The 19482-nt window shown below is 44.3% G+C and overlaps 1 protein-coding gene across 4 annotated transcripts in view; it reads right to left on the bottom strand.

Annotated features, from left to right (window-relative positions):
* POLG (DNA polymerase gamma, catalytic subunit) overlaps positions 1-16968 on the bottom strand; it is a 144997-nt gene extending 128029 nt beyond the window's left edge. For all 4 annotated transcript variants that reach the window (XM_085864408.1, XM_085864401.1, XM_085864406.1 and 1 more), the window contains exons 1-2: positions 16363-16968; positions 11029-11122 (exon numbers count right to left, since the gene is read on the bottom strand). The gene's annotated coding sequence lies outside the window, so the exon portion shown is untranslated. The remainder of the gene's footprint in view (positions 1-11028; positions 11123-16362) is intronic.
* Between the last annotated feature and the right edge of the window lie 2514 nt (positions 16969-19482).

Here is a 19482-nt window from a genome sequence, read left to right as displayed (position 1 = left end):
GCAATGTACGAGAATTTCTCGAGGCGGCTGATCTTGAAAATGGTGGACAAACTAGATTTTAAAGAGATAGCTTTGTGGTAAAATTAATTAATAAGGACATTAACGTTGACGTTTCAAAGGATCGCTCGATTTTTTTGTTTCGAGGCGAGTGCACGCGCTATCGGAACATGGAAGCGACAATGCTTTGAAACAAGGCTGTAATATATATGTTTGTTCCGGTTGTTGTTGTTGATTGGGCTTCGTGACGGGAAGAGGAAAAGAGAGAAAAAAAAATAAGAGACGCGGAAGAGGCGCAGGACCGAGGGATTTAGGATGGATGGAAAGGGGGATTTAAATGCTTTGAACAAGGAAGGGATTTTATTTAATGTGGGTTTATCTTTTAGCCGCGTCTCGCGTAGTGAACGCCGGCTCTAAGAGAGCTCCGCGTTGTTCTTCTTATTATTCTTCTTCTGGTGAAGACAAAACCTTTAGGACGTGGCTCTTGGACACATTTGTCCTTGTTTACATGTCAGACATCCAAGAACAAGGATGTTTGGTAGGCTACGCACTTATCAGGATGGCGGTGTTTTTTGGGAAAATTACGGGCGGAGCTCGTGCTGTTTGAACACGCAGCCATCGTGGGCCTTGACGAGGGAGCGTTTCGATTCTCTGCCTGTTGGGGTCGAGCTGTTTGTCTGGAAGTGGACAGAAAAGCATGTCTGTTGTCTTTATATGAGCCTCTATCTGTCAGGATAAATTCATTGGATTTGGGAAGCATAAGCGGAATTAAAGGGATGTAGAGGAATGGTTGCTTAGCAACGACATCGATCTGGAAGGAATGGAATTGGCTTTGCACTGCACTCACTGTCGACTACGATGAAACAGGGCAGGATTATGAATACGTGGCCAAAGCACATAGAGATTACACCGTCAAACGCTCTCTGATGACAACCAACCGATGGATCGGGAAGGAAGGAGTGGCGGTGGAGGTGAAACAAGCCGCCAGAGAGCGCGAACTAATGAAGCACAGAGAAGGACTAACACCGTACATCTCAATGGCAGTTAGTAACAGACAGAGTGCAGGGGAGTTAGGAAGAATGGTGAACAGATTGAGATGCGCCCCAGAACCACAAGATGGGGCAACGAACACCAGAACACTTTACAGGCCGTCAGACAAGGAGATGGATGGAAGGTATGCTTGCCTGATCAAAATCTACAGTAGTGTACAGTAAGGTCTCTGGCCTTCACATCCACTCACCACGCACCCAGAGCAACTTCCAGTCCTGCAAGCTCTTGTCATGGTGGGAGCCTCGTACGGAGGTATCATTTAAAAATAATCTTTTACACAAATACTTGTCATTATGTTGGAGTTGACTGCAGTGTTCAGTGCAGTGGTATGCTGTAAACATTGTAGTAACGGAGACAGTGACAGAACCTTTGACGACACAACATGCAACTCCTGGTACTGACACTACTCCTTTGTGGGGGGACCTATCACTAGGCAACACACTAACACACTCAAGCCAAAGAAACCGTATACACCTCCGTGGCAAAGGGGGACACGGAAATGAACCAGTACCAACCCCACAGCGACATAGGAGGGGAGCGGCTGGAGAAAGAATGGAAGCAGGTGAATACGCAAGGTTGGGGAAAACATACAACCAAGAACTAGATAAGGTAAAGATATTTTCAAAGGAACCTGGCAAGACCGCACCAGTCATTTCCAGAGGGCTGACAACCATCCAGCCACAGCAGCTCATAGAACTGTCTTGCGTCCAAGCCGAGGAAACTTATGATTTGATAGAACGAAACGAGGAAATAAAATCGATTCGATGGTCTTATGCTATGACAAAACCTGTTGGGAGGGGGGGACGTCAGAAAATGCAGAAAAGACAGAAGTGGCTTGGCAGAACAAAACGCAAGACAAAACCCAGCGGGGGCACTTTGCACAAATAGGATTCAGATGGGGTCAACACGCATCTCTAATTACCCAAGTTCCATGGGCCCCGAAAGAACCCTTTTAGAGTATAGTTGTGAAATCTTGTGAAAATACAGTAACCTCCCAGAGAAGAACACATTTCACTTATAGGTGTTTTCACCTATAAGGCTTGAAGCTCTCACTAGCGATCGAGTGGAACGCAAGGAGGGTTACGCAGGGTGGAGATCTATATTTCATGACTGGGGAGACTGGTTACTGTGCCTGGTAGGGGCAGCAATCCTAATCATCATGGGAATCATTTTTGGAGTATTTCTGATCAAGCGTCTCATTTCCATTTGTCTAAAGAAATGCTGTGAAGCCTCACCCCTCACCCAGGCCATCATAATAATTAACAGCGAACTCAGGGAGGAAGACCCCGAGGAACTCTCTATGGGGCCACAACCCGACCCGACCCCCACCAGCTGAGGAGCCAACAAGGTGTTCTGGCGGAGGGGCGCCCTGGGGAAGACTCTTCCAGGTATTACTGATTACTCAACGAACTTTCAAGTGTGAAGGTAAGCCTGCTTGGATACACTTTTCACACTGCAAACTTGCCATCCCAACAGAGGAGGAGGTTGTGCAAGAATGAACCCATTACAGCAAATCCTAGTTGCTATAATTGCCTTCTGGATGGGAAGCTGGGAAGTGGAAGGGCAAATTGATAACTGGACAATCCAACCCATCCAACAGAGGGGGAAAAGAGCAATTGGGAACCACACTGAACATTTACACGAGTTGGGAGTACATGGGATAAATACATTCTTACTTTTGTCGCACAAATATGCTACAGTGAGTAATAAGACTAAGTGCTGGGTGTGTGCTTATCTCCCGCACTCCTCACAAACGGGTTTGCCATTATCTGTGATCCCATTTGAGGAAATAGACTATTGTGGTGCTGCTTGGTACAACAACTTTAATTTGACTAAAACAACCGGTAACTCATCATGTGTAGACTTTACAGGTGCGTGGTACCCTCCTTTTAATTTAAAGAAAAGACCTCCGTACTTCAGAATCACATATAAGCGTATGGGGTTTATCTGCCTTACTTGGACAAAGCCTCATGCCAGATTTCAGGCAGGGAACTCCACTTGTAATATATCAATAGAGATAAATGACTTACCAGACAAGAGGAAGGGAGACAATGGAACATACCCGAAGGTTGCATCTAATGGCACATATTTTGTGTGTGGGTATAGAGCCTACCCATGGCTGCCAAACAAATGGGGCGGTTCATGTTATCTAGCTTACGTCATTCCGCACATGCGTTTGTTCACTGGCCCATTCTCTGAGATAGATCAAACACGACGTAAGAGAGCTATATCAGATGGGGCATATGCAGCAATGATAATTTTCCCCGATATGGGGCCTGGGTGGCAGGAAGAGAACTTATCAGCATGGCATCAACATTGGAAATAATGGGGAACGATACCGCTGATGGGTTTGAAAAAATTAGCGCGGAGCTGGTCGCATTAAGGACTACTGTAATGCAAAATAGAATAGCTTTAGACATGATTCTAGCTGAGAAAGGGGGAACATGTGCTGTAATTGGCAAAGAGTGTTGTACGTACATCCCAGATAATTCAGAAAACATTAATGACCTCGCGGGTCACATAAGAAAAGAGGCGAGCAAATATAAAGACTACAGTAGTGATAACATGAGTAGCTGGTTAAAGGGATTGTTTGGGGGTTGGGGAGGAAGTGTTTTAAGATTCTTTATAACAATCCTGATAATCATCGTGGCAGCCTTTATATTGCTGATGCTTTTCAAGGTAATTGCCCAAAAGGCCATTGGAAAGTGTTTTTCAGGATGGACAACAAAGCCCAGTACCCAGCCAGTACAGACGGTGATGGCTCCGGTGAACACTGCTGGACTGCTGCCATCCTCAAACCTCCCTGCACTTACACCTACCCCCCCCCCATTCCAATACTATGTACCCCACCCATGTCACCCCAACCCACGAACAATGAAACATATTGTAACCTTGCAGTAGTCGCCGATCCATTACTCAGGCTTCCTCCGAGTGATGAACAATTGCTTCAACTCACATTGGACGAATGTCTTTCGTTACTTGCACCAATTGAAGGGCTAGGTAGAAATACCATTTGATTTGCCTTGTTGGTAATTGCTGGCAAGTTGTGCCTTCATTATACTCTGGCTTGCAGTTTATCAAATATCTTTTTGCTTTGTTCATAAAGAACATTACATTTATATACTTTAACACTGCCTTACTTGTTGTTCATGAAGTTCATTAAGCGGCAATATGTAATCAAAATATTTAATGGAACGTATATTCCTGTATAACTTCATTCTTGTTTAGCCATGAGCAATTCTTGTACGAACAGCTTTTGGGAGTGCTTGGCTTCCTTATGTTCTATGTTTAAATGTTGCGATATTTCCCGATTTCCCTTGTTGAAGACTTGGGGTGTTAGTGGACCGGTTGGAAAGTGGGTAGGAACCCCCTTTTGGGCTAGGGGGCGCAGGTGGAACTCCCGACCGTCTTGGACCATCTGGAGCTAAACATAAGGATGGCCCACCCACTGGGGGTCGCTATCTGCTGACCTGCCGGCCTGCGGATGCTCCTTTTCTTCATTTGTAGTTTCTTTTGCAAATGTTTCAAAGAAACAAGAGGAGGGAAATGTCGGGGATTGTACGTACTCTAACAGCAACCAAACATGTCTACTAGTGTTTGGTTAAAACTCTTGAGTTAATTGGAAATGGGGAAAGGATAAATCTTCCCAATGTTTATCTGTGCACTGTCAAGGAACTTGTTTTTTTTTCAGCCAAAGGGCTGGCACTGTTACAACACAGCTGGTCTTGTTGACTGTTTGAAATGGCCTTGCTGATCGGGCAGCTGGGCTACCTGGAATCTGTTGGATCACTGCCCAGAACTGCTAAGGCCCAACAACATGTAGGAGGCTACCTTTGAAAATTCTTTAAGGGAATCAAGGGTGTTGTTTCTGCACTTTCTGTGCTCTCTTATCAGCAGTACTGACAGGAGAATGCAATTAATTAATGAATGGTAATAAATCCTCTTTGACACACAGTTATTCAGAGGTCGCAATAAACTGAATATAAGGCAGTGCCGAAAGACAGCTCACCAGAGGATTAGGCTGGGTGGACTATTGTGTTCAAAGCCTGTTGTCTCCATATGCATATGTCTGATGTGTAATAAACCCTTCTCTACCAAGATCGGTGGGAACAAAGCTTGATCTTAATCACTGTGGACCTCACCTGGATCTCAACACACACACACACACACACACACACACACACACACACACACACACACACACACACACACACACACACACACACACACACACACACACACACACACACACACACACTGCCTTTTTGTATGTGTACATATATATATATGTATATACATATATCCTAGATATAGACGTCCAACATTGAAATGTTTGTTTGTTTGTTTCGTGACCTTGCTGCTTTGAGCTCCCAATGTGAATCATGACGAAACGTTCTGTGATCAGATTTCTGACATCGATGGACTTCCGGTAAATCGGGGTTTTGTGGAATCATGAGGAGGTCATTTGGCCCGTTATTGCCGTATTGCACTCCCACATGAATTTGTTTACTTTAGCTTTACTCCTTTAGACACCAATGAATCCCTGAAGACCCCTTATACCCTTTGAAGACCCTTAAGACCCCCCATATCCACTTCGATCATGTTAAGACCCTGTAGACCCCTTCACAGCTATTTTGATCCTTTGGAGACCTTTCAACCTTCTTCGACCCTTTCGACACTTTTCAGCACTATAGACCTTTTAAGACCCTTTCTCGACGTTAAGACCCTTTTGCTCTCTCATCCTTAGACCCCCTAGACACTTTTAAGACCCTGGAAGCACTTTATACCCCTTCAACCCATTACACCTTTAGACCCTTTGACCCTTTGCACCCCAATAACTCTTGAACCATTAGATCCATTTTCCACCTTTTAAGAGCCTTTAGACCCGTTTTGACTGTTTAAAATCCGTTAGACCCTTTAAAAATCGAAAACAAAATCCCCCCAAAATAGTTTTTGACCACCTTTTTCGTCCACCATTCACATTGCATCACAAGTTGAAATGACGAATTGAAACTGATATCTCAAAGCGAAACTGATGTTTAAAAGTGAAACTGAAACGATTGTTCCATAGATCATCAAATGAGACAACAGAATGTCACTCGGGGTAGAGCGCATACATCGCCAGGCTGAACAGTTTCCGTTTTGTATCCCTTGACTGATAGGCCGGATCTGGATCTGGAACTTAACCAAAATCGAATTAATTCGTCCTTTTCAACGAACCAAACCATCCACCTAGTTTTGTCATAACTCGTCCACATCGTTTATCAGATATCGTGCTATATATCGTTTTCACCCAATCTCTCAATGGTGAAAAATCACTTCAACAATTCAAAAAAGTATCGTGTCCAGATATGGATTCGTATCTTCACCAACCTCGAATCAGTTTGTTCTTGTTACACTCCCTACCTCTCCACCAAATTTCGTCTGAATCCGTCAACAACCATTTGAGATATCCTGTTCACAGACAGGGGTAAAAACATAATCTCCTTCCACCTTTGGTAGTGGAGGTCATGAAAGATGCTAACTTAACACATGATAACTCAAACTGGCGATTAACAACATGAAATATGGAAACATAAATGAGAACTTGACAATCACTGTTTGGTTTAGATTTTTTAAATTTTTCCATTTTATTTCTATTTTTGTTTACAATGTCGAGGCGCATTGAGGAGATAGAACAGAATGGACCAAGATGTAACAGAATGGAAACTAGAAAGGCACTTGCTAGAGCGCATACCTCCACCACACAATGCCTGATCCATGAGAACCCAGCAGGCCCAATACATTTTTGGGATATCATGCTAAATCGTTTTTGACCCAATCTCTCAAAGGTGAAGAATCACTTTAGAAAATAAATAATTCTCGTATCCAGATCCGGATTCATATCTTCATCAAAATCGAACCAATTCGTCCTTGTCACACACCCAACCTGTCCACCAAGTTTCGGCCGAATCCGTCCACAACTTTTTGAGATATCATGCTACATATCATTTTTGGGCCTGTCTCTCAATGGTGAAGAATCACTAAAAATTCTCTTCGTCGGATCGGATCCGGATCTTCACCAAAATGTCATCAGTTCGTCATTGCCCCACACCCAACCTGTCCACCAAATTTCATCTGGATCCGTCCACAATATTTTGAGATATCCTGCACACAAATAAACAGACAAACATACAAACAGACAGAGAGGGTGAAGACCTCTCTGTCTGCTTGTATGCAGTATATATATATATATATATATATATATATATATATATATATATATATATATATATATATATATATATATATATATATATATATATATATATATATATATATATATATATATATATATATATATCTGTGTCGGAATGGCGACCTGTCCTGGATTGTGCCCAATAGCCAAGGAGACTGCTTAGGCAGCACCAACGCTCTGCACAGAATGTGGTCCCACTGGATGGATGGATGTGCATATATATGTCTATATATATGTCTATATATGTCTATATATATATATATATATATATATATATATATATATATATATATATATGTATACACATACAGTATATATAATACAGTATATACTGTATAGTGCTTTTCTTCCATTCCTGTTCTTTACAACTTCTATTTCCAGAGGAATACCCCCAAATATTTGTTTATTTTCCATCTCTGTCTATTTTTAACTGTTTCACATGTTCCACTTCACCTCTACGGCTCCACCAACTTCTGTTTATCGTCTGACCTCACCATATGTTGTAGTTGAGCTCCATTTTCCGAAATATTTTGGTATATTGTGGTTTCAATTTCACCTGCAATTAATTTTTTTTTAAATTCAACTGCCCATTGGTTCGGAATCTTTCTGAAATATCAGTTTTACCTCTTCAAATTACCGTTCCGGCACCATGTGGAATTTAACAGATTCAATTTTTTCCTGTAATTTCAGCTTCTGCCCCATTAACCCGCAAGTAATTTGACCTGACAAAGCCTCCATTTTTAGCATTTAAATCAAATTTTACGTCTGCCATATTTCCATCGTGAGCATGTATTATTCTGCAATATTTAGACTGTATCATCCAGTTGAGTTTCAAAATTATTCGATACTCTAAATTAGGACATTGATTATCCATCTTCTTAATTGCAGCTATCGTGTGCAGCCTCTGGTTGCTGGTCGCATCATTTGCTGGGGGCGCAGCTATGCCGCTGATGCAGTGCCCTCTATTACCAGAACACTGGTACTCATTTCACCGACCTCGGAAGGATGAGAAGCTGATAATTAAACCATTCACAGCATTCATATCACCAATTATTTGCTGTGGTTGACTACAAGGAGGAATGACTGCACCTCACTACGTACCCCCGAAGTATTGCGCAAAATCCTCTCCTGACACTACTTCGATCTTCACCGTGTAATTTTGGTAAAAGACCATTTCCATGTCATCTGAAATAAATGAAATCAAGAAAAACTAAAAAATATTCATAATACATTTTCCAGTAGATGGCGCATCGGAGCACCTTACTTAAATCCACCACTAGGGAACACTATCCGAACTCTTGATACTCGGTGTCACGTCACGTGTTTAGTGGTTGAAATGCTCACAGGATTCTGCCAGATGTGGCCACCCTCAAAGATCGAAACGATGCGGTACCCATCAACAAAACAGTGTACACACAATCTACCATGATATGTACAGGTGTCCGAGTGGTATTCGTGTTTGTGTCTGGGGGATGTTGGTATGATTAATTATAATTGCTGACATTGCAGAGCGAAAGCAAAAACAATATAACTGTTTTCACAAATAAACCAAGCGGATGTGAACGAGCAAAAAAAATCATTGCTATCTTTGCATCTGTTCTAATTTACAATTACATTTTAACTTTACGGTTGCCTGATCACGAATATTCCAATAAGACACTTCCAAAGATACTGTTACCCCTGACAATCATTTTCAGTTTCGTTGTACGCATTTTACCCAGTATGATAATGGTGCATTATGTTGCTAACATTGCAGAGTGAACGTAAAAACATTGGAATGCTGTAATATTTTACTCTCTACACAAATGTGAACGAGATTATTGAAGGAGATCAAAGAGGAATATACACACATTCTATGTAGGTTTATCTCTTTATATGCATTCAATATAGGTTTGAAGCCTGGCGTTGGCTTAGTGGTTAGGGTGGCTGGCTTTGGATCTTAGGGTCCTGAGTTTGAGCCCCGTTTTCCGCTGAATTAAAATCAGGTGGGGTTGACTCAGCCTGTCATCCTTCCGAGGTCAGTGAAATGAGTCCCGTGTACTGGTATCGGGACACAGCATCAGCGGTACAGCCGTGCCCCAACAAAATGATAGCTACCTGTCACCCAAGCTGCTATAAGAAGAATAGGTTCTCTAAACCTATGCAAGTTCTCTTATAGTAAAAAAAAATAAAAAATAATCAGCTCTCTGCTTTGTATACAATTCAAAGGTCGCAATCATGTTAGACAAGTTGTGCACTGTTGTCACATGACTGATTGCAGTGCCAGTCAGGCTAGGTCAGGCAATAGTATTCTTTCAGCAGGGAGTTTTCTTTGCTCCAGCTATTACAGGATATAGCTGAAATATATATATTTCATAATCCCACTTATTGTTGTGGCATGATTTCATGCTTTCAACTGGCTGTGATCAACAGTTCATCACCACTGCTACCAAGTATCGGGGCACCACTGATGCAATGCCCCCATTACCAATACACGAGTACTCATTTCACTGACCTCGGAAGGATGACAGGCTGAGTCAACCCCACCTGGTGTAAACTCAGCAGCTGACAGGGCTCAAACTCAGGACTCTAAGATCCCGAGCCAGCCACCATAACCACTAAGCCAACACCAGGCTTATCTGAAATTAATTAAAAAGTGAGAGCACAACCTTTTTTTTCTTCTTACAGAAACTTGTATGTATGTGATTTCTAAATTTATTTGTGAAATTGTATGAGTGTTGTATTCGGCAGACATGTTGCCTTGATGTACTGCTTTCACCTCTTTCTTCCTTGACTATAATACTCCAGTGATGTGGTGAAAATTAATTAGAATTGTTGGGTGTTCTGTGGTCATGGCCACCTGCAGGGCACAATCCTGCAACCACACACATGATTGTGGCATCGCATCCTGAGTTACAGAGCTTGTTGTGGTCCGGATTCTGAAACTCTTTAACCAAACAGAAGAGAAATGGGCCTCATGCCACAATGCTGGCAATAGAATCTGACGAACGCTTTATTTACCGTTCACCGCACTAATTCAACCAAATTACCGAGATTACCTTCAGCCTATCCTTAAGTAAGCAAATAGACAAAAGCAGCAGTTCACCAAAATGTATCAGGACATTCTCTGGATTCTGAAACTCGAGCATCAATCACACGATGTGGACATGTCGAGATATTGTATCAAACACGTGATAATTGACATGACGGTAGAGTGAGCTGTAGAGACAGTCACAGCTAATTTAGAACAAAGTAGTGTATGTTAGATGTGACAGTACAGTTAGCATTAAAGGCAGTTACAACTTCTATGATGATGGCAATTGTGAATACATGATGAAATTGCATCAAAAGATGACATTGTAAGATCAGTGCAGGTGCAATGATGCCAAAAATGGTGATTTGTTTGTTAGCATCTCCATGTAAAGTGTACTGATTTAAGTGTAGCATAAGCCTGATGTTGGCTTAGTGGTTAGGGTGGTGGCTTGGGATCCTAGGGTCCTGTGTTCAAGCCCCGTTGGCTGCTGAATTAAAGCTTTTAATTAATTTAATTTTAATTAAAAAAATTAAGGAACTTCGGTACATCATGAGTGAGGAAGGTTGTGGTCAAGTTTCATCAGAATTGTGTGTGTAGTTTCTGAGAAGAAAGCAAATACTTATTTTGGGGGGGGCAACCCCTGATAGACCAAATATTTTTCAATGCCGTGAACTAACTTTGATCCATACTGGGTGATGAAGTTTGTGGTCAAGTTTAATCGAAATCGTACCTGTAGTTTCAGAGAAGAAGTTGCAAGTGTTTGATGACGTGCCATCCCATAAGCTTCCTGGAATTATGTTCCATGGAAGTATGTTCCAGGTGAGCTAAAAATACACACAAACAGACACTCCAGTTTTTAGCAAGAGATGCAAAAATCTAGTACAATTCATCTTGTGGCCCATCTTGTGTCGCTCCCTGAGCTCCCACCTAACCCCTCCCTCCACCCCCAGTCCCAACAAGATTAATAGTTATCACCATCATTTTAATCTTACCCTGCACATTCAAAAGCTGCCGATATGTCCTTCCCATCAGTGTGCAGAGGCACCTTATCCAGATAAACAGTCTATTCCCTGATAGTGACCGTCGGAGGTTTGTGCAACAAATGGCTGTCCACCCAGGCCTTGAACCGGTCCACATGGTCAGCAGTTTGCAGAACCCGTTAGCCGAGCTGAGAAAGATCTTTAAATCTTTCGTTCAACAGAGGCACAACCCTTTCTCTCAGGTACTTTTCCAAGTATTTACAGCTTATTTTAGAACTTTGCCAGCTATTTTAAGTAACAATACTTATCTCCAATATACTTTATGATGTCCTGACCACTGACATTTCCTCAGGTTTCTGTGCATGCATGCCAAACATTCTGGGGTGGAATACGTCAGTTTGAAAGTCACATATTGCCTGGGCAAATCCCTGCCCAGCCTGCCAACCGTGCAATGTCCAACAATGACATTTGCATTTGACCGACGTAATTTGCTAGTTAAATGGAACATTTTTACAGTGATTACCAACCGAGTTTACATTACTCTAACCTTTACTTAACTAACATTGCACATCCTAAATTTTTCTTCAACTCAACAATAATAATCGTGCACAAAATAAATTCAAATTCCCAAAACAACAACAACAACAACAACAATCAAAGACTTCACACAACATGATATCCTACACTGTGTTGTAGTATATACAGAAGGGCCTTGCCATTCACAGGGGTTACATTCTTGAAAATCCCCATTAAATGCAAATCCACAAACTGAGGGGGTAATGGGGAAAATTGGGTTCGGGACTTCAGCTTTAAAATTTGTCCAAACTGTTCCCTTAACTAACATGTTTGTGTATGTTTTTGTGTTGTTTGTTTTCATGAATAAAATAGTGATTGAGAACATAAATTGATGATGACGACGATAAAGACGACTTGATGTTGATGATGGTACTGTGCATACCCATGATGGTGAAATCTCCTTTAAACCGAAACACGTGCGGATAATATCAACAATATTTATAACCCCAAACACATGCCTATAATATCGACTATATTGATAACCCCAAACACATGATGATAATATCGACGATATTGATAACCCCAAACACATGCCGATAATATCGACTGTATTGATAACCCCAAAAACGTGCTGATAATATCGACTATATTGATAACCCCAAACACGTGCTGATAATATCAACAATATTTATAACCCGAAACACATGCCTATAATATCGACTATATTGCTAACCCCAAAAACGTGCCGATAATATTGCCAATATTGATAACCCCAAACACGTGCTGATAATATAAACAATATTTATAACCCGAAATATGCCGATAATATCGACAATATTGAAAATGACAACCCCAAACACGTGCCGATAATATCAACAATATTGATAACTCGAAACACATGCCGATAATATCAACAATATTGATAACTCCAAACATATGCTGATAATATTGACAATATTGATAACCCCAAGCACATGCCGATAATATCGACGATATTGATAACCCCAAACACATGCCGATAATCTATCTATAATTCCAGCAATGTGTGTGTGTGTGTGTGTGTGTGTGTGTGTGTGTGTGTGTGTGTGTGTGTGTGTGTGTGTGTGTGTGTGTGTGTGTGTGTGTGTGTGTGTGTGTATGTGTGTGTGTGTTGTGTCTGTCTGCGACCGCCGTTTCTCGACAACCGCCGGTTCGATCTGATTGAAACTAACAGCCTTTTTAAGGTTTGTTATTAATCGGACGAGCGGTTCCCAAGTTACGGCCATTCATCTTCCAACCAATAACAAGACACGGTGCTATGACATCACGAATGACGTCACAATTAATGTTTGTTTGTTTATTTATTTATTTATTTTTGCACGATTGACGTCACAATTCTTCTTCTTCTTCTTCGTTTGGTATGACGTCACAATCGACGCTCGGGACCTGAGTATGTGCCTTTTCAAGGTTTGATATTAATCGGACAAGCGGTTCCCAAGTTATGGCCATTTATCTGTCAACCAATGACAAGACACGGTGCTATGACATCACGAATGATGTCACGATTAATGTTTTTTATTATTTTTTAATTTTTTTGCACGATTGATGTCACAATTCTTCTTCTTCTTCTTCGTTTGGTATGACGTCACAATCATCGCTGGGGACCTGAGTATGTGCCTTTTCAAGGTTTGATATCGTTCTTCGTCCGTTTCAGCTGTTTCCCAAGTGTTTCCCAAGGTTTGAAAGCTGTTTCCCAAGGTTTCCCTTTCCCAAAGGTTTCCCAAGGTTTGAATTAATTGTTCAAATTATTAATTAATCCCAAGGTTTGAATTTTCCCATGGGAAAGAGCTGTTTCCCAAGGGTTTGAGAGCTGTTTTTTCCCAAGGTTTGAATTAATTGTTCAAATCATTAATTAATACCAAGGTTTGAATTTTCTCAAGGGAAATGGCTGTTTCCCAAGGGTTTGAAAGCTGTTTTTTTCCCAAGGTTTGAATTAATTGTTGTGCTTGGTAGACATTTGTGAATACATTTACAGAGAGAGGGGCGAGGGAGAGAGGGGCGAGAGAGGAGGCGAGAGAGGGGGTTGAGAGAGGGGGCGAGAGAGGCGGGCGAGAGAGGCGGGCGAGAGAGGCGGGCGAGAGAGGCGGGCGAGAGAGGGGGCGAGAGAGGGGCGAGAGAGAGGGGCGAGAGAGAGGGGGCATCACAATTCAAGAGAGGGGGAGAGAGGAGGGGTGAGAGAGGGGACGGGAGAGGGGGTGAGAGTGGGGGCGAGAGAGAGGGGCGAGAGAGAGGAGTGAGAGAGGAGGGGGGAGACTAGGGGGGCGAGACTAGGGGGGAGGTAGAGGGGGGCGAGAGGGGGAGGGCGTCACAAGTCTTCCACTTTTTCGTTTGATATGACGTCACAATTGACACTGGGGACCTGAGTATGTTTCCCAGGTGTTTCCCAAGTTATGGCCATTTATGATATGGTTGGTCTGATCTAATTGAAACAATGCCCCAATCCAGTCGTCGTTTTCGAGAGCGAAGGAACGAAGCTGCACATACTGGCACGCACCTACGGGCACGCACCTACGGGCCCGCACCTGTCTGCGACCGCAGTTTCTCGACGACTACCGGTCCGATCGGATTGAAACTTGCCAGGAATATTTTCGGGGCCCCGCGGATGTGCCTTTTCAAGGTTTGATATCAATCGGACGAGCAGTTCCCAAGTTACGGCCATTTATCTGTCAACCAATGACAGGACACGGTGCTGTTACATCACGAATGACGTCACAATTAATGTTTATTATTATTATTTTTTTTTGCATGATTGGCGTCACAATTCTTCTTCTCCTTCGTTTGGTATGACGTCACAATCGACGCTGGGGACCTGAGTATGTGCCTTTTCAAGGTTTGATATCAATCGGACAAGTGGTTCCCAAGTTACGGCCATTTATCTGTCAACCAATGACAAGACACGGTGCTATGACATCACGAATGACGTCACAATTAATGTTTATTTAATTTTTTTTTTTTTTGCATGATTGACGTCACTATTCTTCTTCTTCTACATTTGGTATGACGTCACAATTGACGCTGGGGACCTGAGAATGTGCCTTTTCAAGGTTTGATATTAATCGGACAAGCGGTTCCCAAGTTATGGCCATTTATCTGTCAACCAATGACAAGACAGGGAGCTATGACATCACAATTAATGTTTTTTATTATTTCTTTTTATTTTTTTGCACGATTGATGTCACAATTCTTATTTATTTGGTATGAGGTCCCAATCATCACTGGGGACCTGAGTATTTGCCTTTTCAAGGTTTGAGGTCGTTCTTCATCCATTTCAGCTGTTTCCCAAGTGTTTCCCAAGGTTTGAAAGCTGTTTCCCAAGGTTTCCCTTACCCAAAGGTTTCCCAAGGTTTGAATTAATTGTTCAAATCATTAATTAATCCCAAGGTTTGAATTTTCCCAAGGGAAACGGCTGTTTCCCAAGGGTTTGAAAGCTGTTTTTTTCCCAAGGTTTGAATTAATTGTTGTGCTTGGTAAACATTTGTGAATACATTTACAGAGAGAGGGGCGAGAGAGGAGAGGGGGAGAGAGGAGGGGAGAGAGGTGGGCGAGAGAGGGGGCAAGAAAGGGGGCAAGAGAGGCGGGCGAGAGGGGGGCGAGAGAGGGGAGGGAGAGAGGGGAGGGAGAGAGAGGAGGGAGAGAGGGGAGGGAGAGAGAGGGGCATCACAATTCAAGAGAGGGGGAGAGAGGAGGGGCGAGAGAGGGGATGGGAGAGCAGGGGTGAGAGTGGGGGAGAGAGAGAGGGGCGAGAGAGAGGAGGGGCGCGACTAGGGGGGAGAGAGGGGCGAGAGAGGGAGGGCGTCACAATTCTTCCACTTCTTCGTTTGATATGACGTCACAATTGACGCTGGGGACCTGAGAACGTTTCCCAGGTGTTTCCAAGTTATGGCCATTTCTGATACGGTTGGTCCGATCTAATGGAAAAAAATGCCCCAATCCAGTCGTCGTTTACGAGAGCGAAGGATCGATGCTGCACATACTGGCACGCACCTACGGGCCCGTACAGGTATCGACAATATTGATAACTCCAAACACGTCCCAATAATATTGTTGCGGATCCGGGGTGGCGGGAACCTGACCCGGTCCTCGGTGCCACCCTCGCCACCGCCGTCTCCGGGAGTCTACAACGCCGGCCGGCTCGGCACAGACCTCGGGTCACGCATCTTCAATCGCGATACCAACGTAATCCTCCTGTACCTTACCAGTTGGGGAGATAGAACCCCTAGTTACAGACTGGTTTTGTCAGTGACCGAGGGGAGTCTACCAGCCTGAAACCATTTTTGGTCTTATATGCCAATCGAACGGATCGTTCCTCGACGCGACACGCATATTAATCCATAGCGGCAACTGCATAACAATTAACCAGATTTATTGGGGAACATCAGGGATCACAACACAAGCAATAAACACTGCAATGGCTTTACTAACTATCTACCCGTTCTTACCTAGGGAACCACGGTCAAAAGGTTTCGAGGGGATTCTACGAAATATGCCTCATACAACACGTTCAAACAAACATCATGCACACAGAGTACTTGGCGATGGCTCATGGACGAGAGGACCCGGTCCAAAAGCACGAATGTCGCTCGTAACAAGCGGTGGTCTCCACGGGTTCAAACTCCCGCTCGAACGCGCTGCGCGGCAAGATGGCGGCGCGGTGTTCTTCCTCCTTTCGTCACCGCGCGCTCTGACCTCGCGTCGGGTCGAAGATGACTCTCAGCCGATCTCGCTCACGGTCCAGCACACAAATCCCGGCCTTGCCGGTTCTCCATACAAGGCCCAAGCCGAGGTTCGAGTTCCACAGGCGGATCGGCAAACGTGACGCGCCGTTGGAGAGTAAGGACCGTCCGAAGGTCCGGCGTCTCCTCTCCGGCCTTCCCGCCTCGAAGCCCGACTCGCGCTTCGTCCTCTCAGTGCCTCTCTCGGTCGAATCACCGACGTGAGATTCGCCTGCAGTTTTCGCCTACATTTTTTCGCCTACACTCCTCTCAACCGCCTGCAGTTTTCAAACCGAAAAAACTGAACCCGTCCACGAGGTCCCTTTCCCGCTCGCTTCGAAACACGAGCACACTTCGAGCACCACTATTCCCACATACTCATCTTTTGTTTCTCCTTTCTCTCGCTTCTCTCGGCGACTCTCTGACCAAAGGCTCCGCCCCCTCGCGTCACTGCCTCTCCAGGCCACACCTCTCGCTCAAGGCCACTCCCCTCCCGTTCGGACAGGAGAGGAAGAACAATCATCTCTTGTTTCTCTCGTTTCACCACCGTATGAACATAAAAACACAGAATTCTACATCTCCCGACACACACGTATCGTCCCATAAGCCGCTATCACACTTGACGTTTCAGCCAGCGTATGCCGACGTATGAAAAATTTGCCGAATACGCTGGCACACGTCGAATACGTTATGGGTAAGTTTTGTATACGTTAAGAGCACGCTGAAGCACGCTGGCATACGTTGTAGTACGTCGAGTACGTCGACAAATTTTCAGCATGTTGAAAAATTTTCAACACGTTCCGCATACGCTGGCAATAAGTTGTAGGCACGTTCCGCGATCGTTGACACACGTCGACACACGTTACTTGTAAGTTACTCATAAGTCGAAACACGGCGAGCTAATGTTTAGCGTACCCGGAACTTATTTCTAACCTATGAGTAACGTTTTGTAAGCACGCCACACGAACGTTGTTCACACTTCGCAACACGTTACTTGAAAGTTCCTCATAAGTTAAAACACGTCGAGGTCATGTTTAGTGTCAGTGTTCCAGACTCCCTGTTTTGTTTTGTTTTTTTCTTCGGTATGACGATGATGTTGACACTTCGATTTCTAGTGCGGTTATGATTTAAATCGTTGAGCGGCAGCCTATTACTTATATTATATTATAACCGCACTAGAAATCGAAGTGTCAACATCACCGTCATACCGAAGAAAAAAAAAACAAAAAAAAAAACAGGTAGTCTGGAAAAAAAAACAGTTCGACTTATGTCAGGTCAGGTTCGATCTGTGACCTGCTACAGGTACCATGTAAACCTGTACTAACCTGTTCCATGGTCGGGTTGTCGGTGGCTAAACCGTCTCCCCCACCAGGTTTTCTGGTGAGGGGGGTGTTTGGATATGGATACCCAGCAGGATTAAAAACAAAACCTGTCAAAGGGCGGAGGAGCTCCTTGTGAGCCAACGGCCATCCATATCTAGTGCCCAACTGTGTCTGCGGACGTCCTCCTGCAGTTGGGTTACTTTTTATTAGGAGGTTGGTGGCAGGATTTGCACTCCGGCCACCGTAAAACCCTTCATTCCGCAAAACGCAAAAACGCAAAACAATCTGAAAACCCACTCCGTGGGAGTACCTCCTGTGCAGCTTACCTTCGCAGGGCAGCTCACCGGATGATGGGATTGGGGCAAAGCCTTCGGGACCCCCAATCTTTGATCGGAGGGAAACCACGGGGTAACATCCCTGGGTCAGATTGCGGGAGAGTGTGTCGGAGTGGTGCTGAGGTGTCGTCCACCAGACGGCGGTCTCCTTGGGTTAACCTGAGGCGGTCCCTTCAGGTGGGTGCCTGGAATGTCCTATCCCTAAGAGAGGATGATCACCTGTCTCTGTTATCATCTGAGCTCAAGCGTTTGGACATCGGGATTGCAGCTCTCTCTGAGGTTCGGAGACTGGATTGCGGCGAGATAATGGTGGGTGGTTACACCTACTATTGGTCTGGTCGCTTTGATGGTTACCATACCCAAGGAGTTGCTGTAGCTGTGTCCAATAAGCTGACCCCAATGATAATTGAGGTAACACCGGTCAATGAGCGTATTATGAGATGAAGGATTCGTCACTCCTTAGGTGTCATTTCCCTGGTCTCTGTTTATGCTCCGACTGAGGCGAGTGATCTCACCGTGAAGGATGCATTCTACGCCACGCTCGAGTCTGTGGTTGATCAGTACCCCAGACGAGATACACTTCTAGTCTTGGGGGATTTCAATGCATCGACTGGAACTGATAGGGACGGTTATGAGGTGTGTGTTGGTCCCCATGGGTCAGGAACTATGAACCAGAATAGCACTAAGTTCCTTGACTTTGCAAGAAGTCATGGACTTCGGGTGGCTGGTTCATGGTTTCAGCGCCCACAATCTCTTCGCTGGACTTGGTATTCCAACGCTGGCGGTGCGGCAAAGGAGATTGACCATGTCCTCATTGACGGTCGTTGGAGGATGATCCAGAACTGCAGGGTCTACCGGAGTGCTCAGTTCCTCAATACTGACCACAGGCTTGTTGTAGCAACTCTAAAGCTGCACCTTAAATCCTGGAGAATGATACCATCCCAGCCTAGGCTGGATGTTGCCAAGCTCAGGGATGAGAGAGTAGCTGAGGAGTTTGCGAACAGGCTGAGTGGACACTTGGGGGTCTGGGTGCTTTGGGGGGTCCTGAAGAGTTGTGGAGCGCCTTTAAGACCACCGTCCTTGATGTTGCCAGTGGATGTCTTGGAACTCACCGCAGGGCAAAGAAGAATTTTGTCTCTCAAGGGACACTGGATACCATTGACCAGAGTCGCAGGGCCAGGCTGAATGGCAGAGCTGAGCTGTTCAGGGAGCTGAGGCGTAAAACTGTACGTGCACTGAGGGTGGACAAGGAGGCCTATGTGCGAGGAATCTGTGAGGGG

Source organism: Eptatretus burgeri, chromosome 18 (assembly GCF_056783735.1).
Source record: "Eptatretus burgeri isolate ZD-2024b chromosome 18, Ebu_testis_v1, whole genome shotgun sequence".
Classification (NCBI taxonomy): Eukaryota; Metazoa; Chordata; class Myxini; order Myxiniformes; family Myxinidae; genus Eptatretus; species Eptatretus burgeri.
The sequence above is the reverse complement of the archived record's forward strand: the minus strand, read 5'-3'. Positions and strand labels throughout refer to the sequence as shown.